Source organism: Hippopotamus amphibius, chromosome 6 (genome assembly GCF_030028045.1).
Source record: "Hippopotamus amphibius kiboko isolate mHipAmp2 chromosome 6, mHipAmp2.hap2, whole genome shotgun sequence".
NCBI lineage: Eukaryota > Metazoa > Chordata > Mammalia > Artiodactyla > Hippopotamidae > Hippopotamus > Hippopotamus amphibius.
In genome coordinates, this window is record NC_080191.1 from 100,247,464 (window position 1) to 100,271,652 (window position 24,189).

A 24,189-nucleotide genomic window follows, 5' to 3' on the forward strand; every position below is an offset into this window, starting at 1 on the left:
ATAAACTTCTGTTGTACCTAGGTTTAGTGGAGATCAAATAAGACCTTATATCTGTTATAAATCTGTCAGCCAGGACAATAACTTGATATGATGAAGTTTTAGTCCATCAAAATTAGCCTCTCTAAATTTTGGTAGGTTGAAACTTAACCAAGTTAAATAGAAGGAATTCATTGACTATCTGGCTCATTTCAAATAGGATAAAATATTGGAACATTGCTTCCTGGGCAAAGCTAAGGTTACCTACCTTTGCCTCCTTAGGAAAAGGAACTAAAGCATAAGTTTCCAGTTAAAAAATGCTGGTATGACAAACAGTTCACAATTGCTTGCTTTTTGGTTTCCACTAAAAATTAAGATGTTAAAGAGTTGAGGATTCTAATCTAAATATGTAATTAAAACTAAAAATAATTAAGAGAAAACATTTCAGTATATAGTAGGAAAGTGGGATATATGATTTGTGTAAAAAAATAGTGGCGTTTTATGCATGTTTGGGCTGAGATTAAACTAAACTTAGTGAAATGGATACTGTTATTAAAAGTATGCTGGTACAAGACTACATTTCATTCCTCTCTGCTAAGAGAACATGCTTACTTAGAATGCCCCATTTAATAACATCGTTTGTGAGCTATCTTGGCTTTTAGTGTTCTCTATTTGCTTTAAGATCTCTTCTCAGTTTGGATAAGAAACAAGTATTGTCCTACAGTGACTGATAATTTTAATTGACCAAGTGTTTTGAAACATTTTGCTAACTTTGGGATTTGTGTGGGGACCCTTAAGGAAACTCAAGGAGGAATATTTAATTAGTATTATCTGGTATCTTGAATTACATGTAAAAATTTGTCAGAGGAGTGATAAGCTTCTAAAATTACATGGTATGAATAAAAGTCACTACTATAGATATTCTAGATAGTATACAAAGTTTCTGAAATGCAGGTATGTGTTGGTATAATCAATCAGCCATAATTCTTGTTATATCACAGCAACCTGATTACGCTTCCTTGTCAACACAGTGTTATCAGATCTTTAACCTTGCCCTTTTAAGTCTCTACAGACAGTTAAGCTTAGGCTTTGCCAAAGTGCTTCATCTTCAAGAAGATTCAAAGCAAGGAATTTTTGACAAACAATAAACTGGTGTATATGGTTATAATGTTTATGGATTTGGTTTGGAATAAAACTCATTTTGATCTGTGTTTTCCAGATACGGGGAAGCCCTTCCCTTCAAATTAATAATGACTTACAGCAATTTGGTAAATTCTATTTCTGCATGTCTGGTTACCTGGCAAAATGTCTCCCGCAGAGTTTCATGCTCAGACTGGTTTTCAGGTTTATTCTCCTGAATTCCTTTTTCAAGTTTATATAAGACTCGGATCCAAGACTTGGAACTCAGCAATGTTTCTAATTCAGAATCCACTGTAGGGCTATGCTCTATTTTAGTAGAAAGTATCTAGAGTGGTCATCACCCCATTCCCTGAAATACTTGGGGAAAGATGAAACAGGAATGGGGGTTGAAACCAAATGCCCCTAAATCTGAATTCCTCTGCTAAATTTATGATTAATCACTCTATCCCAATCATACCCACATGTTTTCCTCAAGATTGAAGAGTATCATGAGCCCTGTATGTTTCTTTTTTAAAGCAGAAATGCATACAAAATACGCATACAAACAGAATAAAAAAAAAACTAAACATGAATGGATTTCATGTGAATTTTTGGTTGTGGGGAATAGGAATGAAATTAAAACTTTACAGCATCTACAATCAGCAGTCACATGGCTCCATTCAATTATCTAATAGGTTGAACAACACATTGGACTCCAGATGTTAGGAATTTGTATTCTTTTCTCTGTGCCATTATCCTCAAGATCAGGGATTGGTGCATCACAACATAATCACTGTTGTCATGGACACATGGAAGGCTTACTGAACCAGCAATTCAGAGGGAAATGTCCATCCCCTTTTCTTGGTAAGTCAAACTGGCTGGACCAAATTGCTCAGCTAGCAGTGGTGCTTGCCTCAGTCTTGTTGGGGAGGGGGATTCCTATCAGAGGTAATCTGGAGTGGAAGAAGGTAGAGAATAAAACCAGATCCTTAGGTCAAAGATGCAAATAACTCAGTGTAGATGGAAGACTGTTGTGTGTGGTGAGAGGGCAGAGGGGTGGTCTTGGTAGATAAATAGCCAGACTGGCACAAGGCAAGTTGCTATGTGCTGTAGCAGAAGAGCCAAGAGGAGGATGTGAGATACACTGGAGAGATGAAAGTGGGATGACTCCAGAAGTCTTCACTTAAGAAGTGATGTTGAAATATTACTCAGCAATAAAAAGGTATGAAACAATGTCATTTGCAGCCATATGGATGGACCTGGAGATTATCATGCTAAGTGAAGTCAGACAGACAAAAAACAAATATCATATGATATCACTTACATGTGGAATCTAAAATAAATGATACAAATGAACTTACTTACATAACAGAAACAGACTCACAGCCATAGAAAACTAACTTATGGTTACCAAAGGGGAAAGGTAGGCGACGGATAAATTAAGAGTTTGTGATTAACACATAGAAACGATTATACATAAAATCAATAGCCACCCCCCACTCCCCATCTGCTGGCCTGCCCCTGCTGGAACCATGGGCAGGACCTAAACACTCCAGGGCCTGCTCATCCTATGTCCTCCACCCCCCTGCTTGGGCCTTGGCCCCGGAGCTCCCAAGAAGGCAAGTCTCTCCAAGTGCTGTTACCCCAAGGTTCTGGAAGATGCAGTGGGATGTGCCTTGGTCCAAAGAACCAAACATGTGTCCAGATCCTGAGACACAAAGGCCTGAAGCAAACTCAGTTCCTGGAGAACAGGATACCGTGGGACATCAAGCGCAGCAGGACTGTGCTGAGCTGCCCCAGGAAGGCCCTGTGTGCAGCCTCCTCGGTCCTGCCCTGTGGAGGAGGCCTGTGGACTAGTGACCCGAGAGTGGACAGCCAGAAGCAGAGGATCCACCCTGTGGCATTTACGTGTCTTCACATATGTTCTTCCAGTTGGAAGGCATAGAGTTGAGAGCAGATGGAAAGGCTATCTTACTCCAAGTTCCTGTACCCACCAATGCCCTGGTCACGCTCAAGCCAGATAGTGCAGCCCACTCGCCCTGCACTCTGCTGGGGTTCAGGTGCAAACCCATCTGCGGGGGATGCCCTGGAGTACAAGCCACACCTCCTGATGACCCGCATTGGCCCCACGGCCAGCAGGAGCCCTCATCCTGGTGCCCTGCACGCCCACAATGATAGAACACACAAAGCCCTCTGACCTCGAGAAGGACATGAATGGCACCTTCTGAAGAAGTTCCCTCACATCCAGCTGACACTGAGCAAAATTAGGGGTTTAACCCAGAGATGCAGAACCTGTCCAAGGAGTGTGGTTTGGAGTCTGTGCCGGTGTCCAGGGCCTCTGTCTACTCGGAGAAGCTGGTCCTGCAGGGCAAGCTCAACAAGCAGAACCCAAGCCGTGCTGGGTGCTTGTGCACTGCCGGCCACAGGGGTCAGCAGTGACTTCACCAGAAAATGTGAAACAGCTCATGGGCAAGTTAGAAGAAACATTTCGAGTCCACAGACAGGATCTAATTGGGTTTGAGTTCACTGTGCTCCTGGCCTTGGAACTTGCTCTCCACCTTCCGGAGAACCAAGTCTCACCTCATTACGGATGCCTCAACTGGCAGTTCCAGCCCGGCCTCTGCAGGTGCTCCTGGAGCTTGTGGCGCATGGGGCTGGAGGACATGGTTGCAGGCTCTGGGTGCAGATGTGCTGCCTCCTTGATGGCACCTCTGCTCTTCCACACACGTGCTTCTGTGCAGAGGGACATGACTTCCGTTCCAAAGCGCACTACACCACCACGTTATTTCTGAGATCCCTCCTGCCTTCTTCCCTGAACAAAATGGTGCAATTTTGTTATTGTTTCTTTTTTTTTTTTTTCTGTCCCTACAACTGGTATGGCACCAGGACTTTGATTTGTGATACATGATGGTGAATCCTGAAACTTTACAGCATTTTTCCTCTTTGCATTAGCCAGCATTCTGCTACCATCGTAGCCTCTGCACTAGCATCTGGTACAGACCTGGGTTTCTGGATCTCACTGCACATGCTGGACCGCTAGAATTAACCTGTTGGAGCATTCATCTCAGCTATTTGGGGTTTTCAGACATGGAAACCACACTGTGGAGCCCCCAACCTCTCCCAGCCCCCTTGGCCAGTGCCCTCCCAGCTCCCTCCCAGCCCTGCTCGGCCTCCCACCCCTCATGTTCACCCACCTCCCTGCATCCACAAGCAGAGCTCTGGTATCAGCCTAAGCCAAGGCAGGAAGCCTCCTGCTTGGTTTTGGCCTCATCTGTTGCTTTCCAACCTCTCTTCTTCCAAGGATCACATCACTGTGAAGTCCTGATGCCCCAGGAGTCACGCGCCCCAACAGGCCTCTTGGAACAGAACCAGCCAACCCCACACAGGGATCTGTCTCACCAGGAACACCCCACTTGCCCATGACACTTGGGACCTTCAGAATGACTGTGTCGCTTGCTGTTGATTGTCCTAATCAATATTGTGGAGAAAAAAAATATCTATTGTCATTTTGCATTTGGTTCTATGTTTTTTTGTTTTTTTTGTAAGGGAACAAGAACTGGTTAAACGGGGTCTGCAGAAGTTGTGACTTCAACCACACTTGACCCTCCAGCAGGGAGGAGACTGAGCATTTCACAGCCCTGCCTCCCCACAAGGTCAGCCCCAGCCTTCTTCCTCCCAGGCAGGAAGTGGAAGCCACCTTGGCCTGAGTAGCCATCACAGCAGGCAGACCCCAGGGGCTGGTCATTGTCCTTCTAGGCAGGTCTGTGCCCTGCACAACCAGCTTCTTCATGCTACACATTGCCCAGTTCTTCCACTTGCTACCTCACCAGAAGCACTGAAGACCTAGGGCTGGAGCTTCTCCTTCACGGGTCAGCTGCTCTCAAAAATTCCCATATTGACTGAGCCACTAAGCTGCTTCCCTACAGCTGTCATTGGAGGGGTTTGGGGACAGCCCTACCCTGCATTTTACCCATGTGCTCTGGTGCTTTTGCAAAAAGGAGACACTAGCCCTCGTCAGCATACTCCAACACCAGAAACTTGGGAAGACCCCAGCAGGGGTGCAGGGCAGCCACTCCCATCCCACTGGCTGCTGTTCCTTCTTCCTCAGTCACTCGCTTGGCCTAAGGGGGTTGGACTACAGGATGGAGCTCGAAGCCCAAGTCTGTATCTGACTTTATTTATTGAGCAGTGCCTCTGCCCTGTCCTCCCCAAGATGGCCCCCAAACCCAATGTGCACCAAGGGGGGCTTGAAGGATGAAGTTGCTAGACCCCAGGCAGCTCTTCTGCAAAGTGACCTGTCCTGCCAACATAGCTTCTCAAGGACACTTCTGTTACAGGCATTGCAGGGAACGGACTTCCAAAATGCACGTCCTGGTTTACATTTAGCCTTGAGGAACACATCTTGCTGGGAATTTCTATACAGATGTTAAAATGGCTGATAGAGTAACTTAAGTTTGCATGTTTATGTAGTAAGAATTTATCATTCACCAAACCTGCCTCTAACTTTCCCTTCAGTGCATTGTGTCCTTTTTAATAATGTCAAGAGCTGCCACTGTAGGGTACTAAATTGAAGCCAGTATTTAAGGCATTAAACTTCAGTATGAATTGTCACCCCCTAGAACCAGGCCAGACATCTGTGTACAATGGCCTGGGGCCACTCCCTCATCACTTGGGAGGGGCAATGGGCTTAAATGTGTGCTAAGTGGCTATCTGACCTCACTGTCCAGTCACATGTCACGGATCTTTACGCACAAATTAATGCATGCGTGCTTTAAGTAAAATTTGGCTTTGAAAAAATATGTAATAAAATAGATAAATGTCAAGGACCTACAGTATAGCACATTCAATATCTTATAATAATCTATAATGGAGAAGAATCTGGAAAAGAATATACATGACTATATATATATATATATATATATATATATATATATATATATAACTGAATCACTTTGCTGTGCATCTGAAACATTGTAAATCAACTACACTTCAATTTAAAAAAAAGAGAGGAGAAGTGATGTTAGAACTGCTAGGAAAAGGTGTAGAAAGTTGCCCTGGAGAGTAGGGACACTATGGAGAACAGCCTTTAGGAGAGGGAAATCAGCAGATGTGTACAATCATGAATATCAACATGTACACACTGTATTTAGGACACAATGAATGTTTTAGATAGAGAATAGTGTACTTTACATTCAGGGAAAGGCCAGTAGTTGGAATGGAAATGGGAGGATGATGGTAGGGAGTAGAGAAAGATAAGTGGAGAGAGATAATATGATAAGAAAGATGAAATGGAAGGACCATTCCTTGTTAAGGCTCTGACAGGCAGCTCAGGAAAATGACCTGGAAACTATTGAGGTTCCTAATCTGGTGACACGACTAGACCCCTCCCCAGCAAGGTTCTCTAATTTACATGCTGGCAGGGTCAGGCTTTTCATGTAATGAATGAAGAAGGCATGTGAAGGTAGGGATGAATTAAGTCATTTATAGGGGACTGTGGGACTTCCCAGGTGGTGCAGTGTTTAAGAATCTGCCTGACAATGCAGGGTACACAGGTTTGATCTCTGGTTTGGGAAAATCCCACATGCCATGGAGCAATTAAAACCCTGTGCCACAACTACTAATCCTGCACTCTAGAGCCCATGAACCACAACTACTGAGCCCACATGCCACAGCTACAGAAGCCCATCCCCCTAGAGCCCATGCTCTGCAACAAGAAAAGCCAGCACAATGAGAAGCCCATGCACCACAACAAAGAGTAGCCTCTGCTCACCACAACTAGAGAAAGCCCACTGTCAATGATGAAGAACTGACACAGAAAAAAATAATAATAAATAATACTTAAATAAATAAATAAAACAAAGGGGGCTGTGCTTCCCAGCCCCCTTTTATTGTCTGTTAATTGTATCTCAAAGTTCTAAAAAAAAAAAGATGTAAATTAAAAAAAAAACTGATAGTAATGATAGTAGCAAATTCCAAGCCCTTCCACACAACAGGTGTCTTAACAGACTCTGGCCTAGGGGTCAGGCGGGCCCTGTATGGGCATGTGGCTTTGTTCTGGGATGGAGCAGCAGTAGACAATTCTGTTTCCACTTCGCTCATTGGAGATGTCTGGATACCTTAAGTTCCTGCCCTTATTTTCTAATAACTTGCCACTGCTTTTTTCTAATACGTCAAGACCTCCTGTTCACACAGACCCCAGAGGTCATTTAACATTTGCTAAGATAAATAAAATGGAAGTAAGGTGAATCACCAAAAACACCACATACAGGTTGTAATGTCTATCTGGTAGGATCTTGTTATAAGTATAACCTACAGGTAGCAGGATAAGCTGGGAGAAGTCCTGATGCTTGGTGACTAGTGACTGAGGTCACTGTCTGGGGTGTGTCCCACTCTGCCCACACTGCTCTAGGGAGGGAGGTGTGTCCACACAGGACTGGAGCTTCAGGGCCAGAATGTGGTAGAAAAGCCTCCCAGCCTCCCAAAAGGTGGACAAGTGGGCAGTAACACTGGAAACCCACTCCCCTTTGTGGCCCTTGACTTTTCTCCTTATTACAAGGAAGAGTGGAGTGTAGTCCCTTACTTCCCGCTTCAATAGGTGAAGAGTGCTCAGGCAAGCCCACTTATTCTGAGGAATTGCTGTTGCTCCTGCTGGTATTATTATTTCCATGCCAGTTGTGAGGTGGATCCTGAGGGATCCCTGAACTGGGGGGACAGACACCCACAGAAACCAGACTCAGTATTACTGTTCATTTAACAATGATTTACTGAGTACCTACAGTGTGCCAGTTTCCAAGGGTAGAACAGTGATGGTACAGGCACAAGCCCCTGCCCTCAATGCCAGGGAGCAAAGAGGTGAGCAGCACATGGCATACTGAGGACTCTCAGGAGGGGGAGGCAGGCTTTCCTGGGGGTCACACTCCCCTACCTTTACCTGCTCTGAAACCACAGCTACTGGCATCTCTGGTCCCCTGCCAACCAGACCTTTCTCCCACTTGTTCTCATTTAGGATGATTTCATCCAGAGCAGGGAGGGGGAATTTTTAGGAAAGAGCTATGAAATGCATTCCCAGGGGAAATTCTTTGTGGTTCCATGATTTCGTATATGTACCCACTGCTGTTCTATGGGGATTCTGAAAGTGGAACCCTTCCCACATCGGCAATATTCTTTTATGTCCTCTTTTCCTGCCCATCTCTATTCTTCATCAGCATAGTCAATAGGTGCATATTAAGCACAGTGGAGCACCATGATGATTTCCAATTCCATTAAATTCCCAACACCAATGACTTAGGAAGCAGAGAGGGAAATGACTACTGGTGGCCCAACATCTGCTGGATGCTAGGCAGTGAGATTACATGCATATTATTATTTCCTTTAAAAGACAAAGAAATTGACACCTAAAGAAGTTGTCACTTGCTTCATGTTGTATATCTCCAAAGTGGAAGAAAATAAATCCGAGCCAAGTCTTCTGATTTTGTCCCATGCCATTCCCAGTAGAACATCTCTCTGTTTTAGCTTGTTTCATTGATTTTCATTAAATTTTAAAATAATTTGGAACAATCATTGCTAGGTTATATGTTTTCTGTAGATTAGCATCATTTGTAATTTTAAGATTGGGGAAGCCTATATGAGGTTGTAAATCTTTAGAGAAAATAAAAATGTAAGGAAGTAGAGTGTGTAGCTTAAAAAGAATTGTTAAAAGTTTATCTCAGAATTGCTGGAAGGCATAAAAGACTGATTTTCAGCTTCATCCCCAGTTTTGCACTGGTTAGCTATGTAAACTTAAGAAATCCTCTATTTTCATGTCTACAAAATGGACATAACACTTGGTTACCTGAAGTATATGGCAGGGAGGAGCAAGATATTGGAAGAGTAGAAGGATGTGGAGTTCATCTCTCTCCACAGATGCATCAGGAATACATTAATAGATGCAACAATTCTCACAGAAAACTGACAGAACACTAGCAGAAGACCTTGGACATCAGAAAGGACTATAAGGATCCCTGAACACTGGAGTAGTACAAAAAAAAAGAAGGGAGAAGGAGGAGGAGAAGATAGGGGACAGGACCTGTGCCCTGGGGCAGGGGAGCTGAAGCAGAGGAGAGATTTCCAAATTCAGGGGAAACCCCCTCTCTGATGGGGAATTTGATTGGGACAGAAGGGAGGCATTTGGGACTGTCCAAAGAAGGTGAAGCAGCCAATCTGTGGCAGATAGGATAGTGTGAGAAATACACAGATGGTCCAGACCACAGGCCATGGTCTGAGAGGAGTGTTCACATGAAAGAAGGGGGGCTGCGAGCTGGAGTGTGGAAACCAAAGAAGAGGCCCAGGGTGAGAATTGCTATTGGTTGCAGGGAAATGGACTGAGGGGATGGGAGGGAAGAAATCTGTAGCACAGAATGCCTACTGGGGAAGACTAGGCTACCATGGTAGCAGGGCACTATTGCTGAGTCACACCCAGGGGGAGGAGCCACTATTGTAGCCTCTCTCCCCACACCCTGGAGCCTGCAGACAAACAATAAAGAAAGCCCTCTCCAGGACTGGCTGTTGCCCACTGGTCTCAGAGTAACACAAAAAGGGCCCTGAGGGATGGCCTTCAAGTGCCTTATGCTGGGTGCCAGCAAAGACCCTCACTAGGGCCAGATTTCCTACACCTGTGGCTGCTGGCTTCCCTGGGCGTATGGCACTGCCATTGGGGCTCCTGCAATCCATTCAGGGTGCTACTACTGAGGCACATGCAGGGAGAGGAGCCAATATCATAGCCTCTCTCTCCCCACAGGCTGGCTCCTGCAGATGAACAATAAAGGAAACCCTCACTAAGGCAGACCCAAGAGCTCCAAGGCAGCCTCAGGACCAGCTTCTGGTGGTTAGACCACACACAGAGTCAGGAACAAAACCAAAGCTGAACACCAGGGACAGGGGGACTAACAAAGAGGTGCTAAAATCTTTCCATCAGATATACACACTGCAGACTAAATCCCCGTGATCATCTAGGTTGACCCTATGTCTTTGGAATATCTGAATAGACAATGAATGTTCCCAAAAATGGAAAAGGAATAGCTTTGGCAGTTGTGAACTTTGGAGCAAGCACACAGAGGAATTGGGCCAGATCAGAGCCTAAGTGGACCCCACAGGGCCCACAGCAGGTACAGAGTGCAACCCAGTGGCAGAGGAGGGCCTCTTGGGGAGGTGAAGGTGGCCTGAGGCTCAAGGTGGGTACAAGGACACTTAGAGTTGAGACCCCAAGGAAACAGAATTATTAATATTAATTCTATTGTTTTGATTCATTTTGCTGTTGGTTTTGTTTTGTTTCCTTTTTTTAAATTACTATCTTAGTTTTATGGGATCTTCGTGTTTTATAACATATTTTTTCTATCATTTTACTTTTTTAAAATATATATATTTCTATTTTTAGTTGGCTTTTCTGTTGCACTGCATTTTTTTGCCCTATCTTTTTTCTTCTTTTTGTTTAATACATTTATTTTTATTTCTTTTTATCTTTCTATATTTCCATTATACTTTGCTTTTCTGTTGTTCTGTTTTTAAGCCCATTTTATTTTAATCTTATTTTGTCTTATTTTGTTTTTAGTCATTACTATCAGATTGAAATGTTTCCTTGCTTTATTCTTCAGTTGACACCCTGCTTTGATTTTTGTTTTCAGATGTTGTTTTGATCTCAGTTCTAATTCTAATTGTTTGATTTCATTTTGGAGTTCTTCAGTTTATCTGGTTGTTCTCTTGCTCCTCGTTTCTATTTTTGTTTGCTTGATTTTGCTTTCACCATTTATCTGGGGTTTTCTTTGTCATTTTTTTCTTCCTTTGTAATTTTTTTCTCTGTATAACCATTTCTATGTTACTCTTCTGTTGTTCTGTCTTCTCTCCCTTCTCTCTCTCTCTTTATCCTTTCTCTCTCACTTTTTTTTTATCATTCTTTTTGGTTTGTTTTGTTTCTTTGCATCAGTCTTTAGTTGGCACTCTGATGGAGTTTTTTTGGATTTGAGATTTTGTTGGTTTTCTTTCTAACTGTCTGATTTTGTTCTGCAGTTTTTTGACTGGTTGTTCTAGTGCTTTATGTTTTATTTGGTTCTGTTTTTGTTTCTTTTGTGTGTGTATGAGGTTCCTTGTTGCAGTATTTGTTTGTTTTATTTAACTTTTTACCATTATTCTGAAGCTTGGTTAGTCTTTTTTAATCTGCTTTATTGCCAGGATGAGTGACCTGCAGGGTCTTGATTCCTTGATGAGAAGTTGGGTCTGAGCATCTGGGGTTGGAGCACTGAGTCCAGGACGCTGGACCACTAGAGAATCCACAGCCACAAGGAATATTAATTGCAGAGAGCTCTCACAGAGGCCTCTATCTGAGTCTAAGACCTGGCTCTGCCTGACTACCTGCAGATCCCAGTGCTAGACGTGTCACACCAAACAACAAACAAGACAGGAACACAAACCCATCCATCAGCACACAGACTACCTAAAGTCATACTAAGCTCACAGATACCCCCAAACACATGACCTGACATGACCCTGCTCATCCAAGGGAAAAGACTCAGCTTCACTCACCAAAACTCAAGCACCAATCCCTCCTATTTGGTAGCCTACTCAAGACACTGGGTCAACACCACCACGGAGGGGGGTGGGTGGCAGAGAACAGAAGCAAGAGGAATTACAACTAGGAAGCCTAGGGAAATGAGACCTCAAATACTATAAATTAGACAAAATGAGAAAACAGAGAAACATCTTGAAGGCAAAGCAGCAAGATAAAAACCCACAAGGCCAAATAAATGAAGAAGAAATAGGCAAATTACCTAAAAAAGAATTCAGAGTAATGATAGTAAAAATGATCCAAAATCTAGGAAACAGAATAGAGGAAACATAAGAAATGTTTAACAAGTACCTAGAGGAACTAAAGAACAACAAACAGTAATGAAAAACACAATAACTGAAATTAAAAATACCCTAAATAGACTCAAGAGCAAAATAATTGAGGAAGAAGAGCAAGTAAGTGAGCTGGAAGAGAGAATGGTGGAAATAACTGCCACAGAGCATATAAAGAAAACAGAATGAAAAGAATAGAAGACAGGGGACTTCCTAGGTTGTGCAGTGATTAAGAATCCACCTGTCAATGCAGGGGACACGAGCTTGATCCCTGGTCCAGGAAGATCCTACATGCCACAGTACAACTAAGCCTGTGCACCACAACTACAGAGCCTGCACTCTAGAGCCTGTAAGCCACAACTATTGAGTCCATGTGCCACAACTACTGAAGCCTACATGCCTAAAGCCCATGCTCTGCAACAAAAGAAGCCATCACAATGAGGAGCCTGTGCACCACAATGAAGAGTAGCCCCTGCTTGCTGCAACGAGAGAAGCTCATATGCAGCAATGAAGACCCAATGCAGCCAAATATAAAAAATAAAAATAAAAAGATACTAATAATATAAAACAAACATAAAGGAATGGAAAACAGTTTCAGAGACCTTAAGGACAACATTAAGTGCACGAACCCAGAATAGGAAGAAAAAAAGAAAGGATCCAAGAAAATATTTGAAGAGATTATAGTTGAAAACTTCCCAAACATGGGAAAGGAAGTAGTCATCAAGTTCAAGAAACACAAAGAGTCTGATACACAATAAACATAAGGAGAAATATGCCAAGACACATAGTAATCAAACTAACAAAAATTAAATACAAAGAAAAAATATTAAAAACAGCAAGAGAAAACCAACAAATAACATATAAAGGAACTGCCATAAGGTTACAAACTGATCTTTCTGCAGAAACTCTGTAAGCCGGAAGAGAGTGGCAGGATATATTTAAAGTCTTGAAAGGGAAAAATCTACAGCCAAGAATATTCTACCCAGGAAGAATTTCATTCAGATTTCATGGAGAAATCAAAAGCTTTACAGACAAGCAAAAGTGAAGAGAATGCAGCGCCACCAAACCAGCTTTACAACAATTGCTAATGGAACTTCTCTGGGCAGAAAACACAAGAAAGGAAAAGACTTACATAAATGGACCCAAAACAATTAAGAAAATGGTAATAGGAATGTGCATGTCAATAATCACCTTAAATGTAAATGGATTAAATGCTCCAACCAAAACACACAGACTAGTTGAATGGATACAAAAACAAGACCCTTACATATGCTGTCTGCAAGAAACCCACTTCAGACCAAGAGACACATATAGACCGAAAGTAAGGGGATGGGAAAACATATTCCATGCAAATGGAAGCCAAAAGAAAGCTGGAATAGCAATACTCATATCAGACAAATTAGTCTTAAAGTAAAGACTATTACAAGAGACAAGGAAGGACACTACATAATGATCAAGGGATTGATCCAAGAAGAACATAAAGCAGTTGTAAATATCTATGCCCTCAACATAGGAGCACCTCAATACATAAGGCAAATGCTAACAGCCATAAAAGGGGAAGTGGACAGTAACACAATGATAGTAGGAGACTTTAACACACCACTTATACCAATGGACAGATCACCCAAACAGAAAATAAATAAGAAAACACAAGCTTTTTTTTTTAATGACACATTAGACCATCTCGACTTAATTGATATTTATAGGACATTCCACCCAAAAACTACAGAATACACTTTCTTCTCAAGTGCACATGGAATATTCTCCAGGATAGACCACATCTTGGGTCACAAATTAAGTCTCAGTAAATTTAAGACAATTAAAAACATATCAAGGCATCTTTTCTGACCACAATGCCATGAGACTAGATATCAATCACAGAAAAAAAAACTGTAAAAAATACAACCACATGGAGGCTAAACAGTAAGCAATTAACCAAAAGATCACTGAAGAAATCAAAGAGGAAATTAAAAATAAAACCTAGAAACAAATGACAATGAAAACACGATGACCCAAAACCTATGGGATGCAGCAAAAGCAGTTCTAAGAGGCAAATTTATAGCAATACAATCCTACCTCAAGAAATAAGAAAAATCTGAAATAAACAACCTAAACTTACACCTAAAACAATTAGAGAAAGAAGAAGGAGAAGAAGAAGAAGGAGAAGGAGAAGAAGAAGGAGGAGGAGAAGAAGAAGAAGAAGAAGAGGAAGAAGAAGAGGAAGAAGAAGAGGAAGAAGAAGAAGAAGAAGAAGAAGAAGAAGAAGAAGAAGAAGAAGAAGAAGAAGAAGAAGAAGAAGAAGAAGAAGAAGAAGAAGAAGAAGAAGAAGAAGAAGAAGAAGAAGAAGAAGGGGAGGAGGAGGAGGAAAAGGAGGAGGAGGAGGAGGAGGAGGAAGAACAACAACAACAAACCTAAGGTGAGCAGAAGGAAAGAAACCATAAAGATCAGATCAGAAATAAATGAAAAAGAAATAAAGGAAACAATAACAAATATTAATAAAACTAAAAGTTGGTTCTCTGAGAAGAAAAACAAAATTGATAAATCGTTAGCCAAACTAATCAGAAAAGAAAGGGGGGTGGGGGTAAGATGTAAATCAACAGAATTAGAAATGAAAAAGAAGTAACAACTGACACTGCAGAAATACAAATGATCATGAGAGACTACCACAGGCAACTATATACCAATAAATTGGAAACCTGCAAGAAATGGATAAATTCTTAGAAAAGTACAAAATTCCAAGACTGAACCAGGAAGAAATAGAAAATATGAACACACCAATCACAAGTAATAAAATTGAAACTGTGATTAAAAATCTTCCAACAAACAAAATCCAGGATCAGATAGCTTCACAGGCAAATTCTATGAAACATTTAGATAAAAGCTAACACATATCCTTCTCAAAATCTTCCAAAATTTAGCAGAATGAGGAACATTCCCAAACTCATTCTACAAGGCCACCATCACCCTGATACAAAAACTAAAGATGTCACAAAAAAAGAAAATTATAGACCAATATCACTGATGAATATAGATGCAAATATACTCAACAAAATACTAGCTAACAGAATCCAACAGCACATTCAAAAGATCATACACCATGTTCAAGTGGGGTTTATCCCTGGAATTCAAGAATTCTTCAACATATGCAAATCAATCAATGTGGTACATCATGTTAACAAGTTGAAGGATAAAAACCATATGATCATCTCAATAGATGGAGAAAAACTTTTGACAAAATTCAACACCCATTTATGATAAAAACTCCAGAAGCTGAGCATAGAAGGAAACTACCTCAACATAACAAAAGCCATATATGACAAATCAACAACGAACATCATTCTCAATGGTGAAAAACTGAAAGCATTCCCTCTAACAACAGGAACAAGAGAAGGGTCCCCACTCTCACCACTATTATTCAACATAGTTTTGGAAGTTTTAGCCATAGCAATCAGAGAAGGAAATGAAATAAAAGGAATCCAAATTGGAAAAGAAGTAAAATTGTCACTCTTTGCAGATGACATGATATTATATGTATAAAATCCTAAAGATGCTACCAGAAAACTACTAGGCCTAATCAATGAATTTAGTAAAGTAGCAGGATACAAAATTAATACACAGATATCTTTTGCATTCCTATACACCAACAATGAAAAATCAGAATGAGAAATTAAGGAAACAATTCCATTTACAATTGCAACAAAAACAATAAAATACCTAGGAATAAAGCTACCTAAGGAGGCAAAAGACCTGTATACAGAAAACTATAAGACACTGATGAAAGAAATCAAAGACTATAGAAACACATTTAGAGATATACCATATTCTTGGATTGGAAGAAAAAACATTGTAAAAATGACTATACTACCCAAAGCAATCTACAGATTCAATGCAATCCCTATGAAATTACCAATGACATTTTCCACAGAACTAGAACAAGAAATTCTCCAATTTGTATGGAAATTGGATTCTTCAATATATGGAAATCAATCAGTGAAACATCATATTAACAAACTGAAGGATAAAAACCATATAATAATCTCAATAGATGCAGAAAAAGCTTTTGACAAAGTTCAACACCCATTTATGAGATAAAAAAAAAACTCTCCAGAATGTGGGCATAGAATGAAATTACCTCAACATAATAAAAATCATATACGATAAACTAATAGCCAGCATCATTCTAAATGGTGAAAAACTGAAAGCATTCCCTCTAAGAACAGGAACAAGACAAGGGTGCCCACTCTCACCACTATTATTCAACATAGTTTTGGAGGTGTTAGCCACAGCAATCAGAGAAGGAAAAGAAATAAAAGGAATCCAATTTGGAAAAGAAGAAGTAAAATTTTCACTCTTTGCAGCTGACATGATATTATACATAGAAAAATCCTAAAGATGCTACCGGAAAACTGCTAGACCTAATCAATGAACTTAGTAAAGTAGCAAGATATAAAATTAATGCACAGGAATCTCTTGCATTCCTACACAGTAATAATGAAAGAGCAAAAAGAGAAATTAAGGAAACACTCCCATTTACCACTGCAACAAAAACAATAAAATACCTTGGAATAATATTGCCTAAGGAGATAAAAGACCTGTATGTAGAAAACTATAACACAGATGAAAGAAGTCAAAGATGGTACAAACAGATGGAGGGACATACCACGTTCTTGGATTGGAAGAATCAACATCGTGAAAATGACTATACTACCCAAAGCTATTTACAGATTCAATGCAATCCCGATCAAGTTACCAATGACATTTTTCACAGAACGAGAACAAGAAATTTTACAATTTGTGTGGAAACGCAAAAGACCTCAAATAGCCAAAGCAATCTTGAGAAGGAAAGATGCAGCTGGTGGAATCAGGCTCCCTGACTTCAAACTATACTACAAGGCTACAGTGATCAAGACAGTATGGTACTGGCACAAAAACAGAAATATAGATCAATGGAACAGAATAGAGAGCCCAGAGATAAACTCACACATATGTGGGCACCTTATCTTTGACAAAGGAGGCAAGAATATACAAGGGAGAAAAGGCAGCCTCTTCAATAAGTGGTGCTGGGAAAACTCGACAGATACATGTAAAAGAATGAAATTAGAACACTCCTAACACCTTACATAAAAATAAACTTGAAATGGGTTAAAGAGCTAGATGTAAGGTCAGACACTATAAAACTCCTAGAGGAAAACATAGGCAGAACACTTTATGACATAAATCAAAGCAAGTTCCTTTGTGACCCACCTCCTAGAATAATGGAAATAAAATAGAAAATAAACAAATGGAACCTAATGAAACTTAAAAGTTTTTGCATAGCAAAGGAAACCATAAACAAGACAAGAAGACAACCCTCAGAATGGGAGAAAATATTTGCCAATGAAGCAATGGACAAAGGATTAATCTCCAAAATATACAAGCAGCTCATGCAGCTCAATATCAAAAGAACAAATAACCCAATCAAAAAATGGGTGCAAGACCTCAATAGACATTTCCACAAAGAAGTCATGCAGATGGCTAACAAACACATGGAAAGATGCTCAACATTCCTAATCATTAGAGAAATGCAAGTCAAAACCAAAATGAAGTATCACACCGGTCAGAATGGCCATCATCAAAAAATCTAAAAACAATAAATGCTGGAGAGAGTGAGGAGAAAAGGGAACCCTCTTGCACTGTTGGTGGGAATGTAAATTGGTACAGCCAGTATGGAAAACAGTGTGGAGGTTCCTCAAAAAACTAAAAATAGAACTACCATATGACCCAGCAATCCCACTACTGGGCCTATACCCAGAGAAACCATAATCCAAAAAGAAACATGTACCACAATGTTCACTGCAGCACAATAGCCAGGGCATGGAATCAACCTAAATGTCCATCCACAGATGAATGGATAAAGAAGATGTGGCACATATATACAATGGAATATTGGCCATAAAAATGAATGAAATTGAGTTATTTGTAGTGAGGTGAATGGACCTGGACTCTGTCGTACAGAGTGAAGTAAGACAGAAAAACAAATACTGTATGCTAATGCATATATATGGTATCTAAAAAAATGGTACTGATGAACCCAGTGGCAGAGCAAGAATAAGGAAGCAGATATAGAGAAAGAACTTGAGGACACGGTGGTGGAGAGGAAGGGGAAGCTGGGATGAAGTGAGAGAGTAGTATTGATATATATACACTGCCAGATGTAAAATAGCTAGTGGGAATCTGCTGCATAACACAGGGAGATCAACTCAATGATTGGTGATGACTCTAGGGGTATGATAGGAAGGGTGTGTGGGAGGCTCAAGAGGGAGGGGATATGGGGATAGATAGATAGATAGATAGATAGATAGATAGATAGATAGATAGATAGATGATAGATAGATAGATAGATAGATAGATAGATAGATAGATAGGTAGATAGATAGATAGATAGGTAGATAGATAGATACAGCTGATTCACTTTGTTGTACAGCAGAAACTGGCACAATAGTGTAAAGCAATTATACTCCAATAAAGACCTGAAAAAAAAAAAGTATATGGTAGCATATACATACTCAAAAGGGGTTAGAACCAATTTACTAGAGACAAAAAGGAGTTACAGATTTACGACTTGCCAGAAGTCACACACCAAGCTGGAAGTGGAAACCAGGTTAGAAACTAGAAAATCCAAAATAATGAACTAATTTCAGGTCTACCTTTCTCCAAGTGTCACTACACTCTGTTCCTTCCATGAATCCCCAGATGATAAATTTCCCATACCTTTAATCACCTCTTCCACCTTCTTGCAGGATGAAACCATTCCTTTCTCCAGCCAGACCACATCTGAGAAGTGTTCTGTCCTACAGAAGTGGGTGAGAGCCCATCTCAGCCTTCCCTGTCCTGTTTCCTTGCTCATGCCAGACTCCAGGAACACCCATTTCAGTGCACCATACATCTCTAGAATTTTCCCCCCAACAACGTATCTTTCCCAGCTCCTGCTCTGAAATGGACATCTCCAAATTTCTCTCTCTTTCCTTTCTGCACCCAAATATAGCTCTAACTTCCAGTTGCAGATCTTGTTCCCTTTCTATCCCTTTTGCCACCTAAAGTTTTCTATTTGCATAACCCTGGAATTTCAAACTCAGTTGCATTATCAGTACATTCACCTGGCCCATGACCACCTCTGTTAATGGTTCCACCCTCCTTCCAGTCATTGAGATTTGAAACACTACCTACATCTGTGGCTTAGATTCCACCCACATTCCAGTGCAGTACATCACCAAGTCCAGTACACTCAGCTTTGCTCATAACCCTGCTACCCCTTTTCCTCTCCTGTTGTGCCTCTAATTTTAGTTTGGAATAAAAATGATGTTTCCTTTCTCTGAGGCACCAAAGCACAGGCTTGTATGACGTTGCTGTTCTGCTTTGCATGGTATTCATGTGCTTACTTGTCTTATTATCAGTACTAGATTGTAAATTCCTCAAGAGCCAGAATTATGTATTTAATTTTAAAAGGTTTGAATGGTGCCTACAGTCTACTGGGTGATAGCAAAATATTGATGAAAAAGATGAGTCCCACCCTCCGCGAGAGAGCTCACAGACTTGAACAAACAGATGTTTAATGGAGACAAAATACTTACTGTAGAATATAAAATGAGTTTTCTGTGGTTTGGTGGCTGATTTGCAACCTTCATGGGCTTGAGGGTTTCATTGACCAAGACACCTTAAAGAAGTTAGATGAGCAATGAAGCTGAACCACATGTGGGCTTATATTTTAGTTCATAAGTTTTTTGTTCACTCATATATAATAATAATTCTCTCTTCCAGAATTCTCAAGACTTAAGTAGGGAGAGCATGAGTTAACTTGGTGGAGCATCTGCTGTGTGATAGTGGTGTGGTTTACATATATTATTTACTGAATCCTGACTTCTATCCCCCTTTCAGAGGTGAGGAGGCTGGGGCTCAGAGCTGTCAAGTGACACACTCAGCTGGGGAAGGAGAGCTGGATTGGCACATTAGGACTCGACTCTACCAGGGTTTGTTAAAACTCAAGTTAGGAGGTTGATGAACTTGGAAAGAATTACCGATGGTTTTTCTTCAGATAGTTGTTAGCCAGTGTTCTTCTCCAGGGCAGGCCTGAAATGACAGGGTGGCATGAATCTCTCTGTGCTCATCTCTCTGGCACTCACACCTGTGAGTGGCCATGGGAGAAAGCAGCTCTCTGGATGTCTACACAGGGCATGGACTGTCTTCTGTGGACTACTGCTCCAGGTTACTCTGGGTGTCACTATTGGGAGGCAGCTAGCATCCTCAGTTTTCATCTGAAGGCTCCATATATTGTCAGGAGAGGAAAGCATTCGCCCTTTTCATCTGTTGCTCCTCAGGTGGTAAAAGGCAGACAGACACATAGCACAGAGTCTCCATCCTGTCAGCAGACACTGAGGCTGAGGGTACCTTGTGGTGCAGGTGCTGTTCTGTGCATGTGCTGCCTAAGTCGCTTCTACACCATCCCCTGAGGACCCCTTGTGTCTCTGCTGTTCATCTTTCTACAATGCAAATGGTCTCCTGACTTAGAGATGGACAATTTTCTTTTGTAATGAGCAGGAGATGTTAGACTGACTATAATCCAGACTCTGTGGTCACTCGGCAGAACACCTTGAGCAGCTACAATGGGTGAATCAGACATGGCCCCTGTCCTCAAAAAGCTCATAAAACCATGAGACTCTCTACTGGTCTGTGTACCAATAAGCACAATAAAGGAGGGAGGTGATTTGCTCTTTCCATGGATGCTGGGGCTTCCTTGACTAGGAATAGAGGGAGCTAGAGACCTCCCACAGGTCTGCGTCTTTCTGCTTCAGGTAAGGTTGCCCTCTGGGAGCCCTTTAGAACTTAGGCTTGATCTTCAGGCCATGGTGGAACTGAATTCTGTGGCCAAGTTTCTGCGAGTCATGACAGCCACCTTCAATCATCAACTTGTCCCTTGTCAGTAGGTGCCTTTGTAGCAGCCTTCAGTGTTGATGATGGAATAGATTAGTTCTTTGTTCTGGGTGGTTTTACAGCTTGTCCCAGGAAAAAATAGGGGTAACTATCAGAACTATCCACAGGCTCTGGCAAGCCAATAGTCATGTTTTATACGAGGGGAAACTGAGGCTCAGAGAGGTTCAGCAGCTTGTCCAAGATCACACAACTTGTAAGCAGAGGGGTTGAGCTTCTCTGAACCCAGCACACCCAGCTATAAAACCTTTGTTCTATTTATAAAATTTATTTTATTGAAGTATAGTTGGTTTACAATGTTGTGTTAATTTCTTCTGTATAGCAAAGTGATTCAGATATATATAATATATTACAGATATATATAATATATATAATATATTTATATACACACATTCCTTTTGATATTCTTTTCCTTTATGGTTTATGGCTTGTCACAGGATATTGAATATAGTTTCCTGTGCTATATAGTAAGACCTTGTTGCTTATTCTATATATAATAGTTTGCATCTGCTATTGCTAAGCTCCCAATCCATCCCTCCCCACCCTCCTCCTCCTTGGCAACCACAAGTCTGCAAAACCTTTGCTCTTAATTATTAGGCCACACTGTAGCATAAGCTAGCATCCAAGTTCCCTGGTGTGTCACTTATTAAACCTTCATACACTGGACAAAATATCATTATTTGAGGACAAAAATTTCACTTCTCTCTCTCGGGCTACAACAAGAGTTGGCAAACTTGTTCTGTGAAAGACCAGACAGTACATGTTTTAGGATTTGTGGGCCATGTGTTCTGTCACAACCATTCATTCTCAAGTGGAAGCACAAATGCAGCCAAAGATACTACTTAAATGCATGAGTGTGGCCAAGCTTCAATATGATTTTATTTACAAAAACTAGGCAGCAGGCTGGATTTGGCCTGCAGGCTGCAGCTTGCCAAACTCTGGTCTACAGCAAGAAGCAGTTGCCATTAAAAAGGAAAGAGGACCAGCCATATATTCCTAAATTAGCCTTAGCAGTTAGTCTAGATATTTTCTTGTGGGGGTGTTGCAGGGGGAAGGCAGTTGGAGGAGGATATTACTGACCCATGTCACCCCTGAGACTGATCTTGTAGAGACAGCAGTGATTGGTGGCTTAAAGTAGAATCTTAGTTCCCTGCCCAGGAGTTGGATCTGGGTAGCTTGGTTGAAAATCAAGAATCCTCACTACTAGTTCACTAGGTGCTAGAGGCTAGAAGCAAAGTTCCCCTGTTCCTTGCCCCCACTGAAAAAAGGACTTCTCAAGGAGACAGAAACTATAAAAACAGGTAAAAATGAGACAGGTTAATAACAAAAACAGGGAAGGACAAGGAAAACATAGGAAAATGCAAGCCCCAGGGAATAAATAACTTATGGCCTCTTTCACAGGACCCTGCCAGGGGTAGCACAAATATCTGGGTCAACAAGATAAGGAAAGACTAACGTATGCACTCTGGCTTCTGTACATTGCTTCTGCATAGATAAACATAGTTATAGGCTCCCAAAAGCATGGGAACTGTTTTATAAGAGGAGAAGCTCTCCTTTGGTTCAGGGCTCAGTTTTTGGATGTGAATTCACTGGGCATGTACTGGTACAATAAACATTGCTTCCTGCATTATAAGCCTCAGTGTCCTGCCTACCTCTACCAATTCCTCCAACATTTCTGGGGGCTCATCTGGGATAGGGAGATGATATACAGAGACAGTGGTTTTCACCTCCCTTGTCTCCAGGGTACAATCCTGGGATGCTGGGGGTGGTGACACTGCCTGGTGCCAGCAGACCAATTGATCCTTAAGAGACTAGCCCTCCTGGTGTGTTGGGATGAGACTTCCGAGAGCATAACAGAACCCAGAGAGGCTCAGGAACCAGTGCAGGGAGCACCGCCCAACAGACTGGTAAGTACCTGGGTTCATTCTGGTTTAATAGGCCCATCCTGAAGTGACAGAAGGGAAGGCTGGTCACCTCCCAAGAGTCACCTGAGTAACCTCCAAGACCCTCACAGGGGGAGTGGAGGACTCTAAGATTAAAGGATTGGGCAGAGGGCTGGAGCTTGTTGAATGAATGTGAGTAAATGAGATGACCAATTAAGGTCGAAGCGAGTGTTGAGTCCTGATCTGGTTCCATGGCAATCCTCATATGGCTTAGGGTGGTTCTCTTTAGAGAAGCGCTGATGTGGGGTTTATTCCATCCCACCAATGCTAAGAGATGCCTGAAAATTTCCATGAGGGAAGCGGCCGGAGATGGATGAAGTGCATTTCCAAAACCCAATTTCCCTACTCCTCCGTCCATTGTGTGTGTGTGTGTGTGTGTGTCATCTGATAGGACAGGAGGAAATGGGTGGCAAGCAAAGTAAACCCACTCCCTTAGAATGCATGATTAAGAACTTTAAAAAGGGATACTCAGGAGATTACAGAGTTAAACTGACCCCTAGAAAACTCTGTACCTTGTGCAAAATAGAGTGGCCATCATTCGGAGGAGGATGGCCCTTGGATGGCTCCTTGGACAGGGGACTAATAAATAAGATATATATAAAGTAGTGACAGGGGACCCGGGATACCCAGACCAATTCCCATACATATACTCATGGCAGGATGTAGTCCTGATAAAGCCACCTGGCTTCAGTTATGCCTAGAGGAAAATTGTAAGATCCTGATGGCACAGGCAATAGCCTCCTCTAGGTGAAAGCCTAAATCAAAAAAGCCAGTCCTAGTGGGAGAGCCAGAGGAAGTGCCCCCACCATATGTACCCTTATACCCTCCCCTACCTGCTACTGACTCAGCAAGGGTTAGTGAGGTCTGTAGCTCATCTGAAGCCTCCTCACCCATTATGCCCCAGACATCAGACTCCAAACCACCTCCTAGGGAGAAGTCTCTGAACACTGGAGAACAGAAGGGAAATGAGAGAAGCCCACCCCTCACTCAGGGTCGATGGGCAGCCCTAGAAATGCCATTGAGTACCCTCAGGGACCCCTCTACTATGATCAGGATGGACAGATACAGGGCAGACAGCATACATTTGTGTATCAGCCCTTCACCACAACAGACTTCCTAAAGTGGAAAAACCATACCCCCTCATACACAGAAAAGCCCCAAGCTATGATTGATTTGAAGCTGTCCATAATTCAAACTCATAAGCCCACTTGGGCGGACTGTCATCAGCTTTTATTGACATTATTTAACACTGAAGAGTACCATAGGGTCACACAAGCTGCCCTGTGGTGGCTAGAGGAACATTCACCAGAAGGCACTC

General features: G+C 41.7%; 1 pseudogene; it reads left to right on the forward strand.

Moving 5' to 3' along the window:
* Positions 1–924: 924 nt before the first annotated feature.
* On the forward strand, positions 925–3,887 carry LOC130854935 (CDK5 and ABL1 enzyme substrate 2-like; annotated as a pseudogene).
* Positions 3,888–24,189: the final 20,302 nt, after the last annotated feature.